Source organism: Rhinolophus ferrumequinum, chromosome 9, assembly GCF_004115265.2.
Source record: "Rhinolophus ferrumequinum isolate MPI-CBG mRhiFer1 chromosome 9, mRhiFer1_v1.p, whole genome shotgun sequence".
Taxonomy (NCBI): Eukaryota; Metazoa; Chordata; class Mammalia; order Chiroptera; family Rhinolophidae; genus Rhinolophus; species Rhinolophus ferrumequinum.
This window is the reverse complement of record NC_046292.1, coordinates 18,842,064-18,866,880: the sequence shown is the minus strand read 5'-3', so window position 1 is coordinate 18,866,880 and position 24,817 is coordinate 18,842,064. Positions and strand designations below refer to the sequence as shown.

General features: G+C 52.0%; 1 protein-coding gene across 1 annotated transcript in view; it reads left to right on the top strand.

Annotated features, from left to right (window-relative positions):
* Positions 1–19,783: 19,783 nt before the first annotated feature.
* The window catches only part of WASF2 (WASP family member 2), a 70,648-nt gene continuing 65,614 nt past the window's right edge, over positions 19,784–24,817 (top strand). Inside the window, exon 1 of the mRNA XM_033113539.1 lies at positions 19,784–19,804. The gene's annotated coding sequence lies outside the window, so the exon portion shown is untranslated. The remainder of the gene's footprint in view (positions 19,805–24,817) is intronic.

Here is a 24,817-nt window from a genome sequence, read left to right as displayed (position 1 = left end):
GGCTGTGTGCAAGAACAGCACACAGATGGCGGCAGGGGCGCGCGCGCGCGCGCACACACACACACACACACACACACACAGCCAGCTGCTGTAAGGAGGAGGCTGGGTTCCAGTCCCAGGGCCAGGAGAACTCTGCTTTAGGTATGTGGAACATGCACAGCTGGGGCTGGAAACTCTAGAGTGGAAGGGAGGGAAAGAGAGGGAGGACGCTGGGGAGCCACATCCTTGATCTCTGGTCTGTTTCAGCAATTCTGGACTGGGTGCTCTGGGTCTCTGTGTGACTCTGAGTCTCCCTCTCTCCTAATGTCCTGATCTTGGCATCTCTGTTTCTCTCTTCTGGGTCTTGGGCTATGAGGCTGATCACATGACTCTGGGTCACCACCTCTCCAGCCTACTTGGCTCTCTGTACCCCCTCCAAGTCTCTGTCTCTGCCTCCATGTCTGCCTCTGTCTCCGCGTCCTTCCTTGTCCTTGCCAGGTGGGGGAAGGGGGCCCAGTGCTTAGGGAGCAGGTGTCGGCTTGCTCAGGCAGCAGGGAGTGAAGCTGAGGAGGGCACAGAGCCAGCAGCCCCTGGACACACAGCCACACTCCAGGACACACACTCAGGGCACTCACAGAAACGCATAATGACATGAAGAGATGGGTTCTTGGGGACATTCACAGGGACATACACACAATACAACATGCAGCTGTGTCCAGAAGCACACAAGGATGCCAGACACAGGGTCACAGGCAGATACCAAGGTATCAAGCACACACACACTGACATTCATCCAGGCACACGCGGATGTACAGTCAGAGGCACACCTGGGGCATTCTTCCAGAGGAAACCCAGGGCCATGGTCACACAAACGGACACAAACATACACACACCTTCATACAGGCACAGGGGCACAAAAATGGCAAACAATCATACATTCAGTTACACCATGGCAGTCATACTCAGAGCCACACACATTCAGGAACGAGGAGGCAAAAACAAGGGCACAGACAGGCATATACCCTCAAGGACAACCAGAGACAGGCACGACAGGCACACTGAGGAACACACCCGGGCAGGGGTGGCACCTCCTCAGGTACACTCCCCCCACCACCCCCACCCGGGCGGGCTCACTCTGGAGCACCTGGGGACACGCCCATAGGCGGGGGGGCGGGGACAGGGCGGCCCCAGCGCACCTGGCGCCTCCGGCTCTCCCCCAGGCGCCCGCGGGCGCCCCGAGTGTGCGTGCCCGTGCGTGCGTGCCCGCTGGTGCGCGCCGCCACCTGTGGGAGGAGAGGTGCGCACTGCGCCCGGGGCGGCCCGGCTGCGCGGCGCGGGGGGAACGGTTGCCATGGCGCGCGGAGCGCGGCCGCATACTAATGGGGCGGCCACGGGCACTGGCCCCCTGCCGCCCGACCGCCTCTGCCCACTCTTTCCTCCAGCTCCTTCCAAGTCACTCCGGCCCGCGGCTCGGCCCGCGCACCCCCTCTCAGAGGGCCTGAGCCCTTTGCCTGAGATGCGGGGGCGGTCGGGAGGCCCGGGGCTGCGGGACCCTCCCCTCCCCCGCTTCCCCCAGAGAAGGCCCAAGCCAGGGGAGGCTAAGGGCCTGGGGCGTTTCGGGGCTGCCCGGCCTGGATGCGGGCACCAAGTGGGCATGGCAGCTGGGAGCGCAGGTGCTGCCTTGGAAATGGGGGTGTCTATCCTGGGAGGGGTAAATAGATGGGGAATTTAACCCTTTTGTTTCCAGCGGGCCCTCCAGTCTGCCTCCCCTGTGCTTGGCAGGGGAAGGGCAGGGGACTTGACCAACCGCTAATACAACTCAAACCTCTCTCTCCAGCTGCTTCCAGCATCTCTCCAGTTCTGGCTTGACCTGCGGGGGAGGGGGGCATCAGTTACCATCACTCCAGTTCTGCTCTAGTCTGATTGGTGAGGTGGCAGTGAGAAGTGCACTGAGGAGGGGGGCAGAGGCACGGAAAGGGTTACCACCACCTCCCCGTACCTTGAAACCAGTCCCACAGCCCCCCTTTCGCACAGCCTTGACCCCCTACCCCCTCAGCCCTGCTGTTTTAATTGGCATAGAGGGGCGTGGTGATACCCTGGGATGGGGGGAGCTAGCAGAGGGTTTGCAGGTAGAGGCAGTGGGAGTGGGGGCCTTATAGGGGGGAGCCAGGCGGTTGCCTAGCAACCCCACAGCTGTCTGTTGACCTAGAAGAAGCTGCGCCTTCTTGACACAGCTGGTGTTTACATGTAACCGAGGCTCTGGCTTAGCACTTGCTTGGAGGAAAGCTGAGGCAGGGCCCTGGTGGCAGCCTGGCCCCCGCCCCCGGCTATGGTGGGCTCCGTGCCTGCCTGCCCTCTCTGCTTCAGCTCCCACCTAAAGTCCAACAGGAGAGAGTGGGAAGGTAGATCTCAGAGCTGGAGGCTTTGGGGCTGGGGAAAGTTCATGGACACACAGAGACACAGACAGATACACGCACAACTTGAGGCCCTTCAACACAGAAATGGTGGGAGACTAAGCGAGGGCTGGGGGAGGAGGGTGCCCAGTTTGTGCACAAATTTCAACCCACACGGAGAACACCAACATTCACAGGGACACATGAACATACAGATCCACAAAATCGAACTGACTTAGGCACACACAGGCACAGTGATGCCCATTGACATAATGACATCCAGGCAGACAAACACACAGAAACACAATAATCAAGTGATTGAAACCCTGACACACAGGCACAGCCACAGACCTCTTGATACAGAGGACAGTCACTGACCATCTGATAGAGACACACAATCACACACACACAAACCTCCATGTGTTAATGCCAGCAACTCTCACATGAACACAGTTCATTCCAGCTAGAGTTTGCAGGTCTGCATTATGTAAGGGAGAAACCTAGACCCACACACGGAGTTACTCACATGTACACCGAGAAACATACAACTCCTCAAACTTTTATTGATTACCCATAATGCTCAAGGCAGGCAGTCGCTGACACCACCAATATAGGCAGAGACACACCCAGGAGCCTAACATGTGAAGAGGTCCCTGAAAGACCACGGGCCCTGACATGTCCCACCGCACCCACACACATACCCGTAACACAAACACATGCCGGCCTAGGGTGTGGGCAGAGCTGCAACCCCTCCCTGCCCACAAGCCCTGAGTAGCAGCAGATGTACCTTGGGGTCAGAAGGCCCTAGTGGCCCCAGGACCAGTGCCAGATGAGCCCATACAGCCCACAGCTGTGCCCCTGACCCTCAGTTCTAGGGAGGAAACAGCACCAGCTCTTTTACTGGGAGCCCCCAGATTAAGTGGAACGATACAGATACAGGCCATCCCCAGGTGCCCACTGTCTGAAGCTCTGTCCTCTAGAGTCCCTGGACTGACAGAAGAGGCACGGCCCAGATGAGCCCCAGTCTGATGGAGGCCAGATCTCCCTCCCAGGCAGCTCTGGACACCACAGACAGACACACATACGCACACACTAGCATGTGGCCGCTCCTGGGGGTTCTTGAGGGCTTCCTGACAGAGGTGAGCCTGGGGCCTCTTTTTGGAGCCCAAGAGGAAAAGGGGGAGGGAGTGTGCTGAGGAGGGCCTCCTTTTCTTACCCCACACCCTGCCCCTCATCCAGCAGTTCCTCCTCCCCCCAGGGCCCAAGGGGCCTGCTGGGGCCCCACAGCCCCATCAGCCCAAGCAGTGAGCAGGAGGAGGAGAGGGGATATTTTTAGCTACTCTGCCACTGACATTTCGCAGCAGGCGACCTGGGGTGAAGCTGAGTGAGTGCTGAAGGCTGGGAGAAGCCGACAGCGCCTTCCCGCCCCCGTGCACAGTGCACAGGCACACACAACTGTGCACGCACACAGCCATGGCCCCCAACACTCCCAATGCTTGCATAAGTGGCACAGCTTCAGGTACACAGTCACACACCTAGACACACACACATGCACCTGTGTACAGACTTGGCTCACATGCCACTTGTGCCTAAAACGTCACATACCTGGACACACAAAATGTATCCATTCACACACCCAGATACGTGCACACGTAATTCATGCACATGACACGCTTCCCACACCTAGCCCAGCATGCACACATTCATCATTCGAGAAGTGTGATTCAGTGCCTACTGTGTGTTGGCACTATCCTAAACTCTAAGGCTGCTGGGCAAAACACACAAAAATTCCAGGCCTCCCAGAGTTTACATTCTGGTGGGGGAAGTTTGACAATAAACAAAAAGTAGAGCAAAATATTGCTTCAAGAACCACACATATAACCCAATCCCCCAAAATATACAACCACACATTTGAACAATTCCTTAACATTCACTGCCCCACAAATACACCACCCGCACACATAAGCCCACAGTCCAGACTCATACAGACAACTCCACTGTGTACCTCCAAACAATCACAGATGTGAGGACACGGCAGCACACATACACAATTACACAATTCACATATACTCAGGCAATTCAAACACGTGATCCGTAAATAAATCCAGCCTCACACATGTTGTACACAGCTATGCATGTAAACCTACCCACATGCATAGTATACAGCCTCCACAAGCACATGTAAGTTCAGGTTCATGCACTCCACACACACACTTGCACACAACCACTCCCTCATAGTAAAATTGATCTGCCTAGCACAGACACATACATTCCTGCAATCCTCCCCCCCACCCCACCCAGTGACATCCAAGCCCATTTGTCACACGTTCACATGTGTACACACAGAGTCCTAGCACACTCACAACTTCACATACACACCCAACTCCCGTGCTCCAAAGAGGCCACACCCTGTCAATTCATACCCAAGTTCACACCCACTCTCCCACCTACAGCCCCTCCCTCCTTTCCCATGAGGTGAGTGTGATCACCGCACACCACACAAGTGCTCAGAATGCTGCCCACGAGATTCCAACCTTGCTGCCCCCAGGGTCTGGGGGTGGAGTCCATGCCTTAGAGAAACCCTGGGGTCTCCATCTCAGCCCCCAAGAGGCAGGACTCCCTCTGAACTCAGAGTTTGCCCCTGATGCCCAGGCTGGTGATGGAGGCAAAGGAGAGTCTATACTTCCCAGATCTGCCCCCAGCCCCCTCCCTTCGCACTCCTCTCCTCCTCTCTCTCTCCTTGAGTTCCTTTCCTTCTATTTCTTCATCTCCCCATCCCACCCCCACCTCCCCAGTAGCCCCTGGCTCAGAACCAAACTCTTCTCTTTTCTTCCAGGTTCCGCTGCCCTAGAGGGTATTGGAGCCTTTGTGACCAACAGACGCACTAACAAGCAACCAGACAGGTCACTTGGGACCAAGAAAGAAAAAAAAAAAAAGGAAAAAGCAAGAGGTCATTGTCATATCCTGAAGACCTGGGAGGGAGAAAGGGCTAACTGGGCCAAGGGAAGAATAGGACGGACTGGCCCATGCCAGCGTGCATAGCGGACACAGCTGGAAGAAGAAGACCTAGGTTTCAGTCCTGGCTTTGCTGTTCCCTGGATCAGTTGCTGCCCCTCTCTGGTTCTCTCTTCTGCTTTGTACAAAGAGGGAGTTGCAGTCAGTGATTTCTGAGGCAATGAGATTCTCAAAGACGCTGCAGCAGTTATATAAACAGGGAGGGGGCCGTGGAGCCTTGGGAGTCTGATTAGAGCAATAAGAGCCCCTTCCCCAGAGGCTCTCTCCTGTCCCCCACACCCTTCCCACAGCCTCCTCTCTCCTCTAGGCCTAGGCTCTTGTCTGAGTTGAAGTACTAGAGACCAATAGCACCCCCTGCCCCCCAGCACATATAAACACATGTGCTCCCCCAAGCCTCAGCCAAGTCCTTTGCCCTCTCTGGACCTTTGGCGTCTAGGCTTGTGTATTTAGGGGCTCAAATTTGGGCTCTGGCCTGGTGAGCCAGCCTATGTGTGCACTGTCTGTCTGTCCAGCTGCCAGCAGCCTTCAGGCGCCAGGAGGGGAGGCAGCAGTCAGGAGGTGGGGGCAGGGAAGGAGGTAGCGTTGACAAGTTCCAATGTCTGGCTTTCCCTCCTGGAAACCCCAAGCTGGGGCTGGCCCCCCCCCTTCCCTTCCTGTCTCTCTCGCTCAAGCACGTCCCTTCTAAGAGCCCCTCTCTGCAGACACCCCCAGTGGAACCAAGCCCAGATTTGCTGCCAAGAAGGCCGACATTTCTTAGACTTGCCACGTTAAAGGGGCCTGCACAGGCACGCACTCAGATCCCCCCTCCATGTCCTCCTCCCGTGCACATTCAGATGACCCGAATGAAACACACAAAGACACAATTGGACACAGCGGCCACCTGTGCACACAGGAGGTAGCATATGGGCTCACAGACAAGTACAAACACAGCCATGTACTCCCCGCTTCCTACCCTCCGCTTACCACAGACTCAGAAGCACGCACAGTTTCCAGCACACGGTGCTCATACATGCACAAACACCATCACACACAGGCCATGCCATACAGAGAAACGAGTGCAAACCCGTAGCATATTGTCTCCCTGCATAGCACAACCGCCACTGCCACTGCCACCACCCTGAGCAGGTGCAACGCAACACAGGGACACAATGCCTGTGCTGCCTGTTCACTTGTACACACAGCCACACACGGTGATCCCCTGTTTTGGCGCAGATAACCACTTTTACAAAGTACTGCTGGGCACAGAGACACCATGTACCTGTGCCCTGGGCATTTGCTTTAGCCCACATGGTTACACCGTGCTTTCTTGGGCATGGAGACATGCATAAAATCACAGCTACGTGCAGTATCTCCCTATGCACACGCAATCACTGTCCCTTGGATACACACAGTTGAGCCCAAACTCACAGTTACGTCTTTATTCTCTTGGACACAATAATAAATTCACAGGGTCCCCCAACACACCAGACGTAAGCTGAGTACACAAACTCACACACAGGTGCTGACCCTTTTGTACACACATGGATTCCTTCTCACTAACAGTCGTCTTCCATGCACACACACAGGCATGTATGTGTTCACACTTAGGACACACACAGCTTTTCCTTGTGCTTATACAAACATACAGTAGCCCTCTGTATGCACAAACCAGCACAAATTCACACACACAGCGTCACCTGTGTACACTGAGGCAAACACAGATTCACAAACCATCCCAACATGCTCTTCCTTGCAAAATTAAGTGTCATGCTCACAAAACAGACCCAGCTATCAACCTCACACAGACTCAAGACCCCAGCCCCCACCCACACACAGCCTTTGCCTTCCTCCCTTGGCTGGTGAAGGTTGGGAAGGGCTGGGAAGGTGGGAGGCTGGCTCAGCCCTTGTTCCCTCCCTCCCCCGGCTGGCTCTCTCCCTCCCATCTGGCAGAGTCAGCCAGCCCAGCCCCTGCTCCGGCAATCCTGGCTGTTCTGGGCAAACTCTCGGTGGGTTGGTCTCGGCTGATGCCGCAGCAGCAGCAGCAGCAGCAGCAGCAGCAGCAGCAGGGCGGCTGCCAACGTGGCAGACGGCGGGCAGGGCGGCAGGAAGGAAGCTGGGCCCGTTCTGCGCCCACTCACTGGGGGAGACAGAATCAAAGGGGCTGGATGAGTAAGCAAGGCAGCTGGGCAGGGGGACCTCGTGCTCAGCCTGGGCTCTGAGCCCACACTGGCCCCAGACTCACTGAGTGACCTTGGGCCACTTGCTCCCACTCTCTGGTCCTATTTTCTCCTTCAGCAAGTGAACAGTCTGGACTGGACATTTCATCCAGCTCCAAAAGTTTGTATCTAACTCAGTGCAGAGAACTCATAGGAGGGAGAAGTGGGTTCATTCTGTGGCCTCAGTCTAGTCCCTTCCCGTCTCAGAGACTCAGTCTGGCAGTCCAACAGTAAAAATTCCTCACTTCTGTACAGCTGTCACTGTTGACAAGGTGTTTTCACTACAAAGTTAGCACCATTTTGCAGATAAGAAAACTAAGGTTCAGAGAGGTCAATGAGGTGCCCAAGGTTACCTAGCAAGTGAGTGGCAGAGCTGGGACATGAGCTCAGGGCTTCTGATTTAGTCTCTAAAATCAATGCTATCTCCCTTGTCTTCCAGTCATCCCTCACCCTCAAGGTATTCCGCTGCCCCTCTGAGAGCCCCCCACACCTGAGCCCTCAGCACCCCCAGAGCCACCTGGTTCTGCAGTGGGGAGTCAGGGTGCAAAGGCCAGACAGGCCTCCCACCAGCATTCCAGCTGCCACTGGGAACACAGCTGTCAGCAGGGCCAACAGAGCCAAAAGCCACCTCCCAAGCAGGCCCACATAATTGGTACATTGTCAACTCAAAACAGAGCTGCTGTGGGATCTTGGGCAAGCCACAGTCCTCTCTGGGCCTTGGTTTCTTCATCTGGCTGCAGTGGATCGGACTAAACCATTTCCAAGGGCCCTTTCAGTTTGGACAGTTGCCTAGGGAGTGAACAAGGAGAAACACAGTGGGAGAGGCAGCTGCACCACGGTCCACAGCCAGCCATGGGTGTGTCTCAGGTGTTTGGAACCAGGGAATCTGGCCCCTGCCTCACCTATTATAGGCTGGGGTTGCATCTGGACCCTCTCTGAGATCCCACTCGGGGGGTGTTTGCAGGATGGATGGATGGACAGACAGATGGACAAACAAAGGTATGAAGGAGAGAAGAGAAGAGAGGCCCTCAAAAGTAGTCTAGGGGCTTAGCGCCCCTGAGGATGAAGGAGGACAAAGGGCACACGGAGGCTCTCCCCCTACCCACCTCCTTTGTTTATTTGATAACCCTCTCTGGAGGCTCACTCTGCCCCACCCTACAGGGCAGTCTGTGGGGAGGACAAATGTGGGATAGACAGTTATAGGAACACGGGGAATGGTGTGGGATCAGTCCTGGGAACTATGGAAGAGGCACCCAGCTCACCTGTGGTGGTGAAGGCCTCTGGGATGTCAGGAGTCACAGGTATTGAGCTCAAGCTTCCAGGGTAAGTCAGAGAAAGCAGGCGCAGAATGCATGTTTGAATGTGTGTCTGTGCGGGTGCAATTACTATCCCATTCTATAGACAGGGCAATCAATGCTCAGAGGTAGAGAGCCAGAGCCAGGCCTTACACCCAGACCTGCATGACTGCAAATCCAGTATTTTTTGTGCTATGCCATGCTGCCTCCCAAAGGAGTGAATTGCTAATGGTGGCATTTCAGATTTCAGATGTAGTGACAGCAAACTAGGGAAGAGGTTCTGGACAGATGGTTCCCAATCGGGTCCCTGCCTCGGGCAAGCAGAGCAGAGGGTTGTCAGGGCAGGCAAAGTGCCCTCCCCTCCATTCCTCTTGTGTGTGGGCTGCAGGCAGGTCCCCCCCACACACTCTCCTCACCATCCCCCTCCAGCCCTTTGGCCCTGCCTGGGTGACCTGCATGAGCTCAGCTTCCCAGCAGCCCTGCGGAGGAGTCAGCCAGGGCAGAGGCTGTCTCTGCCCTCTCACTGCTTGGCAGTGCCAAGGGAGGCGGGGCTGCAGAGGAGTAAAAGGAGCCTCCCAGCCACCAGGCTTCCAGTCTTGTCCCCCAACTCAGGCACCCACCCCCTGGGGTTTGCTGCAGAGGCCCAGGCTGGGACAGGTGGTGCAGGGCTGGGGCACTCTGGTCAGGCTCATCCCTGTTGCTGCAGCCTTGTTGAGCTGCCATTAACAAGTGGCCGGAGGTTGCCGTGTCTCCATGGAGACCAGACAGTCAGTGCGGCTCCGGGGTGAGGGCCGTGATTAGTGAGTGTCAGCTTTGCCAGCCCTGCTCTTCCCACCGCCCGCCGCTGGGCTCAGAGACAACAGGACTGGCCGGGGGTGGGGAAGGACAGGGAGGGGGCTCTGGGCTCCCACAGGCAGGGGGGCTCCCAAGCCAGGCCCCAGGTGCTGTGTCTTTGTCTCCCCCAGTGGCTCTTCAATTCCCCCTGCCTTTCCTCCCAATCCATCTTCCACACAGCCCCCAGGGTGAGCTTTCTAAAACACAAGCTGAATCCTGACACTGCCTTTCTTAAGAACTTTCCATGCCTCCCCATTCCTTTGAGGATGAGTTACATTCCTTATCACGGCGTTCAAATCATTCATTCATTCATTCACTCATTCATACAACAAATCTTTTTTTGAACACCTACTATGTGCCAGGGAGCCTGACAGGTATACCTGCTCAGTAAGATAAGCATGATCCCTGCCTTCGAGGAACTTCTGATCTAGTGGAGAAGACACACTACAAGTAAAATACAAATCAACAGATACATGATTACAATCATGAGGGCTGGGAAGGAAACGCAGAGAGTGTGTTGGTAAAGAATGATTTGTAGGGGCTGGCCTACCTAGGGTGGTCAGCATGGTTTCTCGGAGGCCACATTTTGACAGTCACAGACATTGAAGGGGACTCGCCAGTGGGGAGACAGGGGTGAAGAGCATTCCAGGGAACAGCCTGCATCAAGTCCCCAGTCTCCAGCCCTGGCCTGCTCCTCTCGCCCCATCTCCACGCCCACCCATTTTCCTATCTTGGTTAAAGGCATCAGGACTTATTCAAGGGAGAAACCTCTGAGTTATCGCCAACTCTCTCTTTTCCCCCTGTGCTCACCTCTCATCAATCGTGTGTCCTGTCAGTTCTCTCACCCACCGTCTTCTCTCTCCTCATTGCTCCCTAATGTGTTTATCCATCCATCGCTGGTTCATTCATTCGCCCCCTTATGAACTGAGTGCCCCCCGTGTGCTGGGCACTCTGCTGGGACTTATGGGCACAGTAGTGAGCAGGACCACACAGTCCCTGCCCTGGCCACAGTCCAGTCGAGGAGACAGGCCAATCCACAAGTACTGAGGAGGAGAAGGAGGACCTCATCTAGACATGGGGTGCCTAAAGGAGTCTCCAGGAGAAAGTGTAGCCAAACTGAGACCTGAGGGAGAACAAGGAATTAGCTGGACAAAGGGAGGGGGAAGATGTCCCACGCAGAGGAAAGAGCCTGTGGGCAGGCAGGACATGAGAGAGGTCAGGGGAGCCACTGGGGGACTTTCACCCACGGGGAGTATGCTCATATCTGCTGCCCAACATCCAGTCTCTCCCTTTCCGGTTCACTCTCCACATTACACTTAGAATCATCTTTCTAAAATAGGCACAATCATGTCCCTGCCCAGCTCTTAAAGTCCTGCTCTGTCCCGTCCTTTAAAGTCTAAACTCGGCAGTCAGGCACTTGAGGCCCTTGAAACCGCCTTTCCAGCCTCATTTCCTATCACTCCTCCCAGCTGACTCTGCTCAGCCACACCCAGACAGGTCACATCCTTCTAGTCTCAGGGCCTTTGTCCATGTAGTACATTTCTCCCGGAATGTCCTCCCCCATTTTTCCAGGTGAATTCTTCATCCTTTAGGGTCCGACATAGATGTTCCCTCCTCCATGAAGGACGTGACCCCTGTTACCCAACAAGAATACATTTCTCGGGGCGGCCAGATGGCTCAGTTGGTTAGAGCGCAAGCTCTTAACAACAAGGTTGCCAGTTCAATTCCCTCATGGGATGGTAGGCTGTGCCCCCTGCAACTAAGATTGAAAACGGCGACTGGACTTGGAGCTGAGCTGCGCCCTCCACAACTAGATTGAAGAACAACGACTTGGAACTGATGGGCCCTGGAGAAACACACTGTTCCCCAATTAAAAAAATAATACATTTCTCCTCTATGCCCCCATTACATTTAATTACAGATAGTTAATACTCATTGAATGCTTCTTTCAATGTGCTAGACTTTATAGAAGTGTTTCATGTACATATTCTTTAATCCTCGTGGGGATATCTTGTAAGAAAGTATCTTATCATCATCCCCATTTTACACATGTGAAACTGAGGCTCCGAAGGCATCAGGACTTATTCAAGGGAGGTTAAAGTGACTGGCAGAGTTTCCAAAGGTAGTAAGCGTGATCCATCCATGGTCCCAAGAGCTCTGCATACAGCTCCACACAGTGGAGGGGTGTGCAAATGTATGTAGGATGAATAAATAACTAGGTAGAACGCTACTAGAGGATTGTGAGATGGGCTCGCAGACAGATTTCTGAGGGTAAATTAAACGGATCTGTTTATCATCCGGGGACAGAGAACATGTCTAGTCCAGCATCTGGCTCCTGGCCAGGCCCAACAAGGATCTGCTAGTGACCTCGGGATTCCGATCCCTTGGCTAGCAGCCCCTTAGGAATCAGACAGCTCCAGCTTTGAATTTCAGCTGTGCCCTTAGATATTGCTGTGTGACCCTAAGCAAGTGACTTTACCTCTCTGAGTCTCAGTTTCTTTATCTTCTAAATGGGCTCAATAGTGTCTGCTTCTGTTGTGAAGATAAGGATGGCATCCTACTATCTCCCAAGTGTCTACTACGTGCCATGCAGGGCTTTGTCATTTAGTCTTAATTGATTCGGCCGTTAGGCCCAGGCGACCAGGGAGGCAGGAGCCCCTGCATTTCAGAGGGCCCACTCTATCAACTCCTCTACTGGGCTCTTCCCCACTGAGTGAGGAGTTAGAGAGACCAAGAGGCCATGCCCACCTGAAGCCCACCTCCACATCCTCTCGACCACCTCCACATCCTAGGGTCCCCTGAGCCAGCTTCAGGGGCCTGAATGGGCCCTTGCCTAGTCCACTACCCCGGTAGATTCCTAGGCCTCACAGGTGGCCAAGGGGCAGCTGTTTTCCGGGGACTTGTGAATAGAGCTGAAACATGCAGATGGTGGGGTGCAGAGGAGAGGGCCTCCGGGACCAGCTTGCCCTTACTGATCTTCATAAATGCCCTGGAAAGTAGAGCTTATTACCGTGTTTCCCCGAAAATAAGTCCTAGCTGGACAGTCAACTCTAATGTATCTTTTGAAGCAAAAATTAATATAAGACCCGGTCTTATGTTATGTTATATAAGACTGGGTCTTATATTAATTTTTGCTCCAAAAGATACATTAGAGCTACTGTCCAGCTAGGTCTTATTTTCAGGGAAACACAGTAGCACTATTTTAGAGATGAAGAAACTGAGGCTCAGACTAGAGAAGAGATTCCAAAATCTGTTCATTTTACTACCTCTGAGGTGGCAGTGCTTTATATCCACATGCTTTACTTCTATTATCCCATTTAATTCTCACAACAACTCTATGATATAAGTAATACTATCATCCCATTTTACAGATGAGGAAACCGAGGCACAGAAGTGTTAAGGGAGTTGGTTAAGCTCACATGGCTCATAATGGCAGACCTGGGAGTTGAACCTTGGCAGTCAAGCTCTTAACTCTAGGCTCTGTTGTGTATTACTATTATCATAGTTACAACTCAATTCCTTAACTTGGCTAGCAACCACTCTGCCTCGGCCACCTGTCCCAGGAAGAGGATACAGTAAAGGGGCTCTGAGTGCCCCCTGGTTGTAAAGCCAGGAAGAGGCAGAAATGTGATCCAAGCTGAGAGCCATGTGAAGGAGCTGAGGGACTGGGGCTTGACTCTGCTCCTTACCCTCTGTCCTGCAGCCCCAAGATAGCCAGGCAGGGCCCTGGGTGCTGCTCAGAGAGAGGCCCCTCTGGCCTGAGCTCACAACTGTGCCCTCCTTCCCAGCCTGTGGCCTGAGAAGATGGCGCTTTCCCAGGACCCAGGCAGAGGCAGCAGCCGCCCCCACCCCCCTTCAAGGCCCAGCTGTGGGGCGGCTGCCCAAGCTCCCAGCCCCGCCTCTCCTACTCGCTGGCCAAGTTGCTGCTCTGTGGTCACCTGGACCCAATTTCCTCCTTCCTGCCTCCTCCCATCTCTGGGAAGCGCCCCTGGGCTGCCCTGCCAATTTCCAAAGGCTTCTCCCCCAGGAAGACATTTCTGCCTTCCCCCCACCCCCCACCCCAGGTCTCCTACCCCTACTTGGAACACGCCAGTTCCTCTCCCTTCAGCCCCACACACAGAGAATCACTTGGACCATCAGCCCATTTTCCATTTGGTTCCTGGCTGAACATTGGGTCCCCCTGGCCAGACTGCGAGTTCCCCTCCCCAGGGCAGTTGTCACATTGTGTGCTTCCCTCTCCCCCCACAGTGCCTTGCAGGGAGGAGTCCAGAGCCAGAGTTGCCCATGCTCCAGGAACTGAACCTTGGTGCTTAGAGGCCTGGAGCCAGCGTCACGGTTCTTCAAGCATTTAGGGTCAACCTCTGCCTCATTTTAGGTGAACAGACCCAGGGGGCTCAGGGAAGGGAAGAGAATTGCCCAAGGTCACCCAGAGGCCAGGCCAGGATTCAAACCCAGGTTTTCTGACTCTCAAGGCCCAGGCTTCTAACATACGATGTGGATCAAGTTTCTAATCCTCCCAGGTCCTCATTTTCAGGCAGGAAACCAAGAGTTCCTGACAATGTATTGGGGGGTTTATTTTGCCTCAAATGCCATATCTGGAAAAGCTCCAAAGAGATTGTTAGTCCAACCGGCCTCCACCCACCCCCATTTCATAAACAAGCAAACTGAGACCCAGAAAGCAGAAGGGACCTCTTCCAGGTCACTCTGAGCTGGGTCTAGATCTGAGATTGGATTCCCTGTTGAGTTCTTTGAAGAAGAATTAAGCATCACCAACTAATTCACTCATTCATTCACTCATTCATTCATTCATCCATTCATTCAACAAAGACTTTTTTGAGAGCCTAATGCCTGTGCTGGGTGTTGAGAATATAAAGGTGAAAGAAAAAAGACAGTCATAGCTGGAAAGGACATGAGGGGGCTCCGGGGTATAGGAAATGTTCGGTGTCAAAATGTTCTGTGTCTTGGGCCTGCCCGGTGGCTCAGGCGGTGGGAGCTCCATGCTCCTAACTCCGAAGGCTGCCGGTTCGATTCCCACCTGGGCCAGTGGGCTCTCAACCACAAGGTTACCGGTTCAACTCCTCGAGTCCCTCAAGGGATGGTGGGCAGCGCCCCCTGCAACTAAGATTGAACAGGCACTTTGAGCTGAGCTGCCGCTGAGCTCCCGGATGGCTCGGTTGGAGCACATCCTCTCAACCACAAGGTTGCCGGTTCGACTTCCACAAGGGATGGTGGGCTGTGCCACCTGCAACTAGAAACGGCAACTGGACCTGGAGCTGAACGGCACCCTCCACAACTAAGATTGAAAGGACAACAACTTGACTTGGAAAAAAGGCCTGGAAATACACACTGTTCCCCAACAAAGTCCTGTTCCCTTTCCCAATTAAAATCTTAAAAAAAAAAAAAGCGTTCTGTGTCTTAATCTGGGTACCCGTTGCGCAGTGTGTGCAGTTTGTGAAAATTCACCAAGCTATATATTTTGATATGGATACTTTTCTGGATGTATATTTCAGTAGATTTTATTTTTAAAAAAAGACAGTCATAAGCTCTGAGTTCACAGAGCTACAGTATATGAGGGGAGATGAGATGTTACACAACTAGTTACACAAATAATTGTTGAATTACAATTGTGGCAACTGCTACAATAAAGTAGAGGGTGCTGTGGGCTGTGGGCTGGGAGGACCTGATCTACTGTGGGGGTAGTCAAAGAAAGCTTCTCAAAGGAGGTGAGGTAGACGCTGAACTGCAAACAATGAGTAGGAATTAAAAGAGTGGAAATGATTCTCAATCCCTACCTCACACCACACAAAAATGCATTCAAGATGAATCACGGACCTCAATGTGAAAGCTAACACTATAATGAATCTAGAAGAAAATATATGGGAATATCTACCTGACCTTGGGATAGGCAAAGATTTCTTAGGCATCCAAAGCACTAAACAGAAAACAAATTATCAGGGGATGGTGGAAAGCATTCAAGACAGAGAAAACGGTATGTGAATGCCCAGACGAAAGAAGGAGAAAGGTGTGTTGGAAGAACTGAGAAAAGGCCAGAAGAAGCAAAGTGAAGGCAGGGGGAGAGTGAAGTGCGAGAAAGTCCAGAAGGTATGCAGGGGCCAGACCACGCAGGGCATCATGGGTTGGGTTAGAAGTTGGGACTTTATACTGCGGGTACTAGGCAGTCAGAGAAGGGTTTTAAGTAGGGGGGAGGGGCAGAAGTAGCTATTGAAGCAAGAGTTGGAGGTAATGTGACTCTAACCAGGGTTTGCAAAATCAAATAGTACCTTCTTTGATGTGCCCAGGATTGCAAGGTGTTGCCTACACAGAAAGGAGAATAAAAGGAAACACTCCCCTTTCTCTCTGCTCAGCAACCAGACAAGGTCAGGCTTGGATTCCAGTTCCCTGAAAATCAAGATGTAGTTTTACAACTTGAAAAGTCACTTAATCCAGGTGACGGGATGAGGCGGGGCATTGCAGGTGGGGACTTGGGCTGTGAGGCCCTGTCCTGCCAGGCCCAGCCCTGGTCTTAGAGGAGCTGGAGTCTGCCAGCTCCCACCCACGCGCCCCGCTCCTGCTATAGCCCTACCTCATCCCTGCTCAGCACCTGGACCTCCTCGAATCCTCTCCCCTCTCTCTCCCTTGGAGGACGGGAGATTCCCCACCAGGAAGAAAGAGCTCAGAGGTCAGGAGTTTCCTCCACCCACTCCGACACACATCAGTGTGCCCCATACCAGAGCTAGAGTGAAACTCGGGCAAACAGGTCCCAGCAGAGTCCAGCTGTCTCGTCACTCAGGCTTCCTCCCTGCAAGGTACTTGAGAAAGGCACTGAAAATGGTGACTCCATTCAATTCAACCAACATTTATTGAGTACCTGCTGTATGCCTGGCTCTGTGCTAGAGTTAAGGAGGACGTTCGTGTTCTTGCTCTCCGGGAAACTCTTGAGGTAATGGGGGAGAGTGCAACAACATTACAAGTGCTTTATGGAGGTGCAAAGTGTGCGTATAGAAAGTGAGGCTGATTTCACTTTGGGGAACAGAGTGTGAATATCAAGAAAAATTTCCTCCAAGAAGTGACCCCTGAGCTGGGTCATAAAGAATAAGTAAGACTGACAGTAAGAAGTGTTCTTTGTGGCAGAATAAAGTATATGAATTACAACGACTGTTGAGAGTATCAGGTACTGTTGCTCAGCACCTTATGTATTCATTTCATCCCTACAGTGACTCTGTGAAGTAGATATTATAATTATGCCCATTTCCCAGATGTGGTAACAGGTTTAGAGAAGGGAATTGATTTGTTTACAAATTCTCACAGCTGGTAAGTGGTGGAACCAACACTTGAACCCAGGTCTGTCTGCTTCTATGCTCTTAGCTTTAACTACATAGAGTAGCTTGGGCAAAGGACATGTGGAGGAGAGGGGCAGGAGGTGAGGCTAGAGGGGTGGAAGTTGGGGTGGGGTGGCAGAAGCCTTGGTGAGCAGTGTGGACTTTATCCAGAGAGCGATGGGGAGCCATGGAAGGTTCATTAGTGAGGGAGGAGGTAAAGAGGGAAGGCACCCACAATTAGCTATTTTTAGAGGCCCACTCTGAAGGAGAAGACATTAGAGACAGAGAAACCTACGTAGGAGTTGCTGTAAAAATCCAAGAAAAAGATGGGAGTTGAGAGATGGAGAAGAAGGGGTGCACTGGGGAGAAACCAAGCAGAACCTGGGGACTGATTGGCTCTGACAGATGAAGTAGGAGGAGGAGTCAAAAATGATGTCCCAGGTTTTTGGCCTCTGTGCTCCAGAAGGAAGCCTAGTAATTGGTCTTTAATAATACAGTAGTCCCCCATTATCCGCGGGGCATACATTCCAAGAACTCCAGTGGATACCTGAAACCGCAGCTATTACCGAACCCCATATATACTATGTTTTTTCCTACACATACATACCTATGATGAAGTTTAATTAATAAATTAGGCACAGGCAGAGATTAACAATAATTCATAATAAAAGAACAATTTTAACAATATGCTGTAATAAAAGTTATGTGAATGTGGTCTCTTTCTCAAAACCTCTTACTGTACTGTATTTATCTTTTTTTATTTTTAAGATTTTATTGGGGAATATTGGGGAACAGTGTGTTTCTCCAGGGCCCATCAGCTCCAAGTCGTTGTCCTTCAATCTAGTTGGGGAGGGCGCAGCTCAGCTCCAAGTCCAGTTGCCATTTTCAATCTTTAGTTGCAGGGGGCACAGCCCACCATCCCATACGGGAATGAACTGGCAACCTTGTTGTTGAGGGCTCACGCTCTAACCAACTGAGCCATCCGGCCGCCCCTCTGGAAGTTCAGCGGCAGCTTGTTGTCTTCAATCTAGTTATGGAGGGCGCAGCTCACTGGCCCATATGGGAATCGAACCGGGAACCCTGTTGTTCAGAGCTCACACTCTAGCCAACTGAGTCATCCGGCCGCCCCTGTATTCATCTTTTCACTTAAAGGAAGCACTTTACAACTTCTCTTTGGCATATCGGAATTGCCAGCATCGCTACTCTTGGGCTTTTGGGGCCGTTGTTAAGTAAAATAAGGGTGACTTGAACACAAGCACTGCATACCACGACATTCGATGATCACGGAGGTGGCTACAAAGTGACTAAACGGGGCAGGGCGTGCACACAATGTGCATACCTGGAAAAGGGATGATGCACATCCCGCTCAGGACAGAGCAGGTCGACACGAGATTTCATCGTGCTACTCAGAATGGTGTGTGATTTAAAACTTAGGAATTGTTGATTTCTGGAATTTTCCATGAAATATTTTCGGATCACAGTTGACTGAAAGTAACTGATACCATGGAAAGCAAAAAGGAAGTAAGGGGAGTCTACTGTGTATTGGGCACTCCCCTACCCTCACCATGGCTCAACTCCACATATGGCACCTGCAAAACTCACTCCTGGAAGGTGCTTTATTTTTCTCCAGCTACTCATGTGTATGCATCACCTGTTGTGTGCATTCCTTCATCCAGTATATGTGGAGCGCCTACCGTGTGCCAGATGTTCTGGGAGCTGGGAAGAGGCAGGGCACAAGCTGAACCTGACTTAGTGGGGTGCTGGTTACAGCCTGGGGGCTGGATTTGAATCCAGGTTCTGCGACTTCTTTGTGCTGAGGCCTGGCTCAGTCTCCAACTTGCTGTGACCTCAGGTAAGTTATTGGACCTCTTCATTGTCTCAGTTTCCTCATCTGTAAGATGGGGAACCTACAGTACCTGCCACAGGGATTAATACATGTAAAGTCTCTGGCACTGGGTAAGCATTCAGTGTCAGCTATTGTTATTATAGGGTTCACATTTTAGTGGGGAGACAGATCCAATTACACAATTAATTATTTAATTAGAACAGTGATAAATACCCTGAAGGAGCAGCACAGTCTGGAGGTGAGGGGAAGGCTTCCCAGAGCCAGGGATGGACCCACTGAGCTGAGCTGAGTGAGTTCGGGCTGGCTAGGTGAAGCATGAGGCAGGGAGAGGGGCATGTGAGGCCGAGGGGGTCTCTGAGTGGGCAGATCCTCAGGCCGAAGGAGGTGCTGCCAGGTCTGCATTTCTGTAACTTCACCTCTTTAGAGCTGCAAAACAATACTGAGAAGTAGGTCAGGCAGATAGATACTCTGTCCCCATTTTCCAGCAAGGGCACCGAGGCCCAGAGAGGAACAGCTAACTCGTTAGCTGGTCAGTGACCAAGCCTCCTGGTTGATGCTCTGCCCCCACTGTTCTAGGGGGCTGAAGGAGCCAGGCTTGAGAAGAGGCCTTTGTCCCTATGCCCGCTGGGGTGGGAGCAGCAGGAGCTGAGGCTGCAGCTGGCCACCAGCAGCTGTGGCGGCCAAAGCTGCATTCCTTCCCCTGCCAACAGAGCAAGTCCAGGCTCATGGCAGGGACCGAGAACGTTCTTTTTGTCCTTAAAAAAAAAAAAAGCACTTCAGTCAACATTAAGTCGTGACTTCAAACAGACGCAGCTCCTAACTGTCATCCCTAACTCTGGGGCTCTCCAAGTCTCCAGAGTAAGCCCCCAGGCAGCCAAGTTTCTGGGAAAAGGAATGAGGCCTGGACTCAGAGGCCAAAGACGTTGTGGTAAGTCCTGGCTTAGCTTCCAATTTGCTGTGTGACCTCGGGCAGGTCACCAGCCCTCTCTGGACCTGAGTGTCCTCTGCAAAACAGGGAAGGGAGGGTTGGATGACATCAGGTGGGGTGGGGAGCCCAGCAACCGGCTCCAGCTGGCTTTAGCAGCTTTACTGCCCTTCAAGTTTGAGGCACTGGGGCCTCAGGGGTCCGGAAGCTGGGGACAGGCAGCCTTTCATCTCTGCTGGCCCAGGGTCGCTGCAGGTTGGCAGGCCCCACATCCCGAGATCGCATTTCAGGCTGGAAGGGGCCTTCCTGTGACCTCAGCTGGCCAGCCCTGCCCCTGGCCCCCTCCTCCCCATTCTCACCAGAGGGAAGCAGGCAGCATCCCGCCCAAGGTCACCAGCCAGCAAGTGGCTGTCCTTCGGCCTGCCCTTCCCTCCCACCCGAGCCAGCCCCAACCGGACTCCCACTGTAAAGCCTCAGGTCTCCTGGGCCATTAGGAATCTGCCAGGCAAGGCGTGGTCTTTTTCCTCTCTCTTGTTTCTTGGCTTGTTTTCCCGGTTCTCCAACAGCCGCCTCCTGCAAAAGCCTCCGGGTGCGTGTACAGGAACACTTTTCTTTAAAAAGAGAGAGAGAGAGAAATGCAGCCACAGTTTGGGTAAAAAAGCAACCAACTCCTGAACCTTCCCTCTAACCTCTGCAGGGTTGGCTCCAGCCACTGGGAAAGAAGGCCCTGCTGGGGTAAGAGGTCTGGGCTTGTCTCCCGGCCCGCCCCCTCCTCACCCGCCTCTGCTCTCCTTCAGGGTTTGGTCTGACTTCTGGAGCCAGGAGAAGACAAGCTGCAGGGCTCAGCAATGCTGAGAAAGCATGGGGGGCTGAAGGCTTGGCTGGGGCCTCTGCTCCTCTGCCCATTTGGCCATCTTATAAGGAGGTTACAAGATCAGGGTTTTTCACCCCTAACCCATTGCCTCTACTCCTACTTTCATTCCTTTATTCTTCTGTCTTATGAATCACTGGACTCTCCACTGCAAGTTCCCTGAGCGCCATCTCCCATCTCACTGCTTCATTGTCCAGCACAGGGCTTGGCTTTCTTTTTGTGAATCTTACACTTTCACACTCCAAGCCTTTATCCATTCAGACACCTCTGTAGGGTGGCACTCAATGTCCCTGTCACGTCTTGCTCTGTCTGCAGAACACTTAATTATCTGTTGCAGCCCCAGCGCCTGGGTCAGTGCTTGAAACATAGTAGGTATGTGGTGTCTCTTGAATGAATGGATTCAAATCATAAATAAGTCTCTAGAAATATTCAGAGCGACCTCGCAAAAGGGACATTTGCTTATGGCAAATCCCAGTTAAAACCCTTCTGCGCCTCCCCAGCACTCTTAGAATCTAGTCCAATTCTCCATCCTCACCTCTTCCCACTCACCAGCCCTCATCAAAGGATTTCCTCCCTCTCACCCCCCTCATCTTTTCTTTTGCCTTTGGGTTTTTGCCTGTGAAATTCCCTCTGCCTGCCACACCCTTCTCCACCTCACACCTGGCTGACTCCCTCTGGCCTGTCACCCTGTTAGATTACCTGATGAGCAGAGCAAGCATGTGATTAGGGTACCAGCAAAGCAGGGGCACCAAAAACATTATTTAAAAAAAATAATTTGACGTTTGATAATTTAAAAAAACAACATTGAAATAACGTTCATGGGAAAAATCAGAACTTTATTGAAGTTTACCTTTATTGTTAGTATTGTTTTTTATGTTGAATTTATATATAGGCTGGGATGGCAGTAGGCAACATAATCTGGCTCTGATCTTTAAGTCTCAGCCTAGACATCAACTACTCCTCCAGGAAGCCTTCATTGAACCTTCAACAAGTCTTTTTGGTAGTCCCAAAGCCCCTCTTTTCTTTAATATTGATAGTTTTGCTTTACTTGTTGCTTTCCATCTCCGCCACACCAAGTCTATAAGCTCTCTGAGGGCCCAGTTAATATCTTTCCACCGCTGTACCTGCAGTGCCCAGTACAGGGCCTGACATAGAACCAACCCCAGACATGTTACTCTCTAGCCTTAATTCAATCAGTTCCCTTTGTAGGATCAGCACCACACATCATATTCTATGTTCCTACTTTATAACTCTGAGGAACTTCTACTCACCCTTCAAGACCCCATTCAAATGATCCCTCCTCTGTAAGCCTGCCCCAATTCCCCAGTTAGGTTCTATGCTTCTGTGAACTCACAGCCGCTGCTGCAATTGGTGTCTCCCTCTTTTATTGTAATTTTTATGTATGTGTCTTCTCCCTCACAAGATTTGGAGCCACTGGAGGGCAGAGACTGGGTGGATTGATCCCTGGGTCCCCAGTGCCCTGCATAGGCCTAGCCAGAGTAGATAGCAATATATGCTCGTTAAATGAATAGACTAAAAGATGTCAAAAAGGAGAGAAAATTCAAGCAGGATTTTGACGGTGGGAGGAAAGAGAATAACGTACTTATTGAGGGCATAGAGTTAGTACAGCTAAAGACAAATAATATTAACGATAATTATGACCAACTATCACTGACTACACCATAGTGTGGTGGATGAGAACAGAGATTATGCTCTGCTTCTTACTGGCTGTATGACCTTGGGCTAGTTATATGATCTCTCTATGCCTCAGTTTTCTCATCTGTAAAATGGGGATAGTAATGGTATCAACCTTATGAGGAATTCAATAGGCTAATATGTGCAAGGTGCTGAAAGCTGTGCCCGGCACACCTGGGCACTGTGTGTCTTTGCAATCATTGTTACTATTTCTATTGCTAAGCACTTCGGGCATCTCACAGCAGCCTGAGAGGCAGGGATTGTTTTGTCCTTTTACAAAGAAATGAGGTGTAAGCAGGCCAAAGAGCTTGCTAAGGCCACTCACTGGGTAAGTGGCAGGAATGGGATTTGAACCTTGGTCTCTCTGGCCTGCCGCCCACCCATGTTCCTTGACTGTGGCACCTGCCTGCAGGAGCAGGGGGAGGAAGAGAAGATGGCACAGTGGGAAGGGAGGGAGGCTTCACTGAGCTGGGGCCTTGGGAGCCGAACAGCAGGCGTTTTTCTAGAGCTTTCATTTCCGTCTGCCTCTTCTGAGCAGGTGAAAAACCCCACAGAGGGCCCTTCACTGAGTCCTCCCCCTTTTCCTCCCCCTCCGAGTGCTGCCTCATCCTCATGCTGGGAGGGGGGAGGTCAGGCATGCAGTGTGAGGGATGTAGGGGAGGGGAGTGAGGAGGTGGGGGAGCATCATTCCAGATCCTTTCCCTCCAGCACCCCCCTCTTCCCCATCAAAGGCACTCCGGGAGGAGAGAGCATTCCAGGTGGAAGGAATGGCAAATGCAAAGGCTGTGGATTAAGGATGTGGAGGCGGGGAAAGGCTGTAAGCTTGGCTGGAACCGAGGTTCAGGGCCCCCTGGGATTGCTCAGTGGAGAAGAACTTGTTTGAGGGGAGAGAGAGAGAGAGAAAGAGAGAGAGAGGGAGAGAGGGAGAGAGAGAAGTGGATCAAGCATGAGCTGAGAATGCCAGAGGTAGGATAGTGGCTGGAGACCATTCTAGGCTCTGAGCATAGTGCTCTTCACCCTCTTCCCCTCAGAGACGGGTGGCATGGAGGGGTCAGGGTGATTCTTTTTGGTCCTCTCATTTGTCTCTCCTCCTAGAATCCATTAGCAGGCTGTACTCTTGCCAGCTCTGTATCAGGCATTGGCTCATGGCTTTTTATGCATCCTCGTGTTTTCTTTCCAGCTCTACAAGATCAGTATTATTCACTCCATTTTATAGATGAGAAAAGTGAGGCTCAGCCAGGTTATATAACGTGCCTAAGGTCGCACAGGGCTTAAAAAGCAGATCTGGGACTTGAACCCAGGACTGTTTCCAGAGATGGCCATTTTGCCTGTTATACTGGTTTAGGCTGCTTTCCCAGATGCTTGCCATCCCCATAGCAACAAGGAGAGGAACTCTCGTGCTGACAGCACATGCAGGCCTTATATTTTCTGCTCCTCAAAACAGCTTTGTAGGCAGAGCTGTTATCATCCCTATTTCATAGACAAGGAAACTGAGGCTGAGAGGGGATATGACTTGGTTAAGATTACAGAGCCATTAAATGACATAGTGGGGACTCAAGACACAGTTCTGGTGACTCTAAAAGTCTTTTTGCTTCCGCTGCAGAGGAAGAGGGTCTGTTTCCTGCTCTTAGCCTCAGGGGACAGGGAACAGGCAAGGGTTACTTTTTAGAACTGGTGGGAAAGGAATGAGGCTTGGCCTTTGGAACTTGGGGATTTGCTTCCGGCAGTGAATAATTTCATCTTTGGGCAGGTGATAACTAACTCCTTGGGCAGGAGAGGGAGGGCTTGCCTTCTAGAGCAGCAGACCCTCTCAAGTTCATGGTTGGGTTTAAATTGCAGTTGTGCTGCTTCCTGACTGAGTGGCTTTGGGCAAGTTACTTAACCTCTCTGTTTCCTTGATCTCATTTGTAAAATGATAATAGGACCTAAGTTGTAGGACTGCTATGTGGATTTTTTTTTAAGATTTTATTGGGGAAGGGGAACAGGACTTTATTGGGGAACAGTGTGTACTTCCAGGACTTTTTTCCAAGTCAAGTTGTTGTCTTTTTAATCTTAGTTGTGGAGGGTGCCATTCAGCTTCAAGTTGTCCTTTCAGCCTTAGTTGTGGAGGGCGCAGCTCAGCTCCAGGTCCAGTTGCCATTTTCTAGTTGCAGGGGGTGCAGCCCACCATCCCTTGCAGGAGTCAAACTGGCAACCTGGTGGTTGAGAGCCCACTGGCCCATGTGGAAATCAAACCGGCAGCCTTTGGAGTTAGGAGCACAGAGCTCCAACCGCCTGAGCCACCGAGCCGGCCCACTATGTGGATTTGAGTTAATGCATATACAGCACCTAGCACATGGCTGGCATATAGTAAATGGTCACGTTAGTATTTATTAATATTACTATTAAAATGCATAGCACCACCCCCCCTCTGAAAGCAACTTGTCTATCTCCATTGCCTAAAAGGAGAA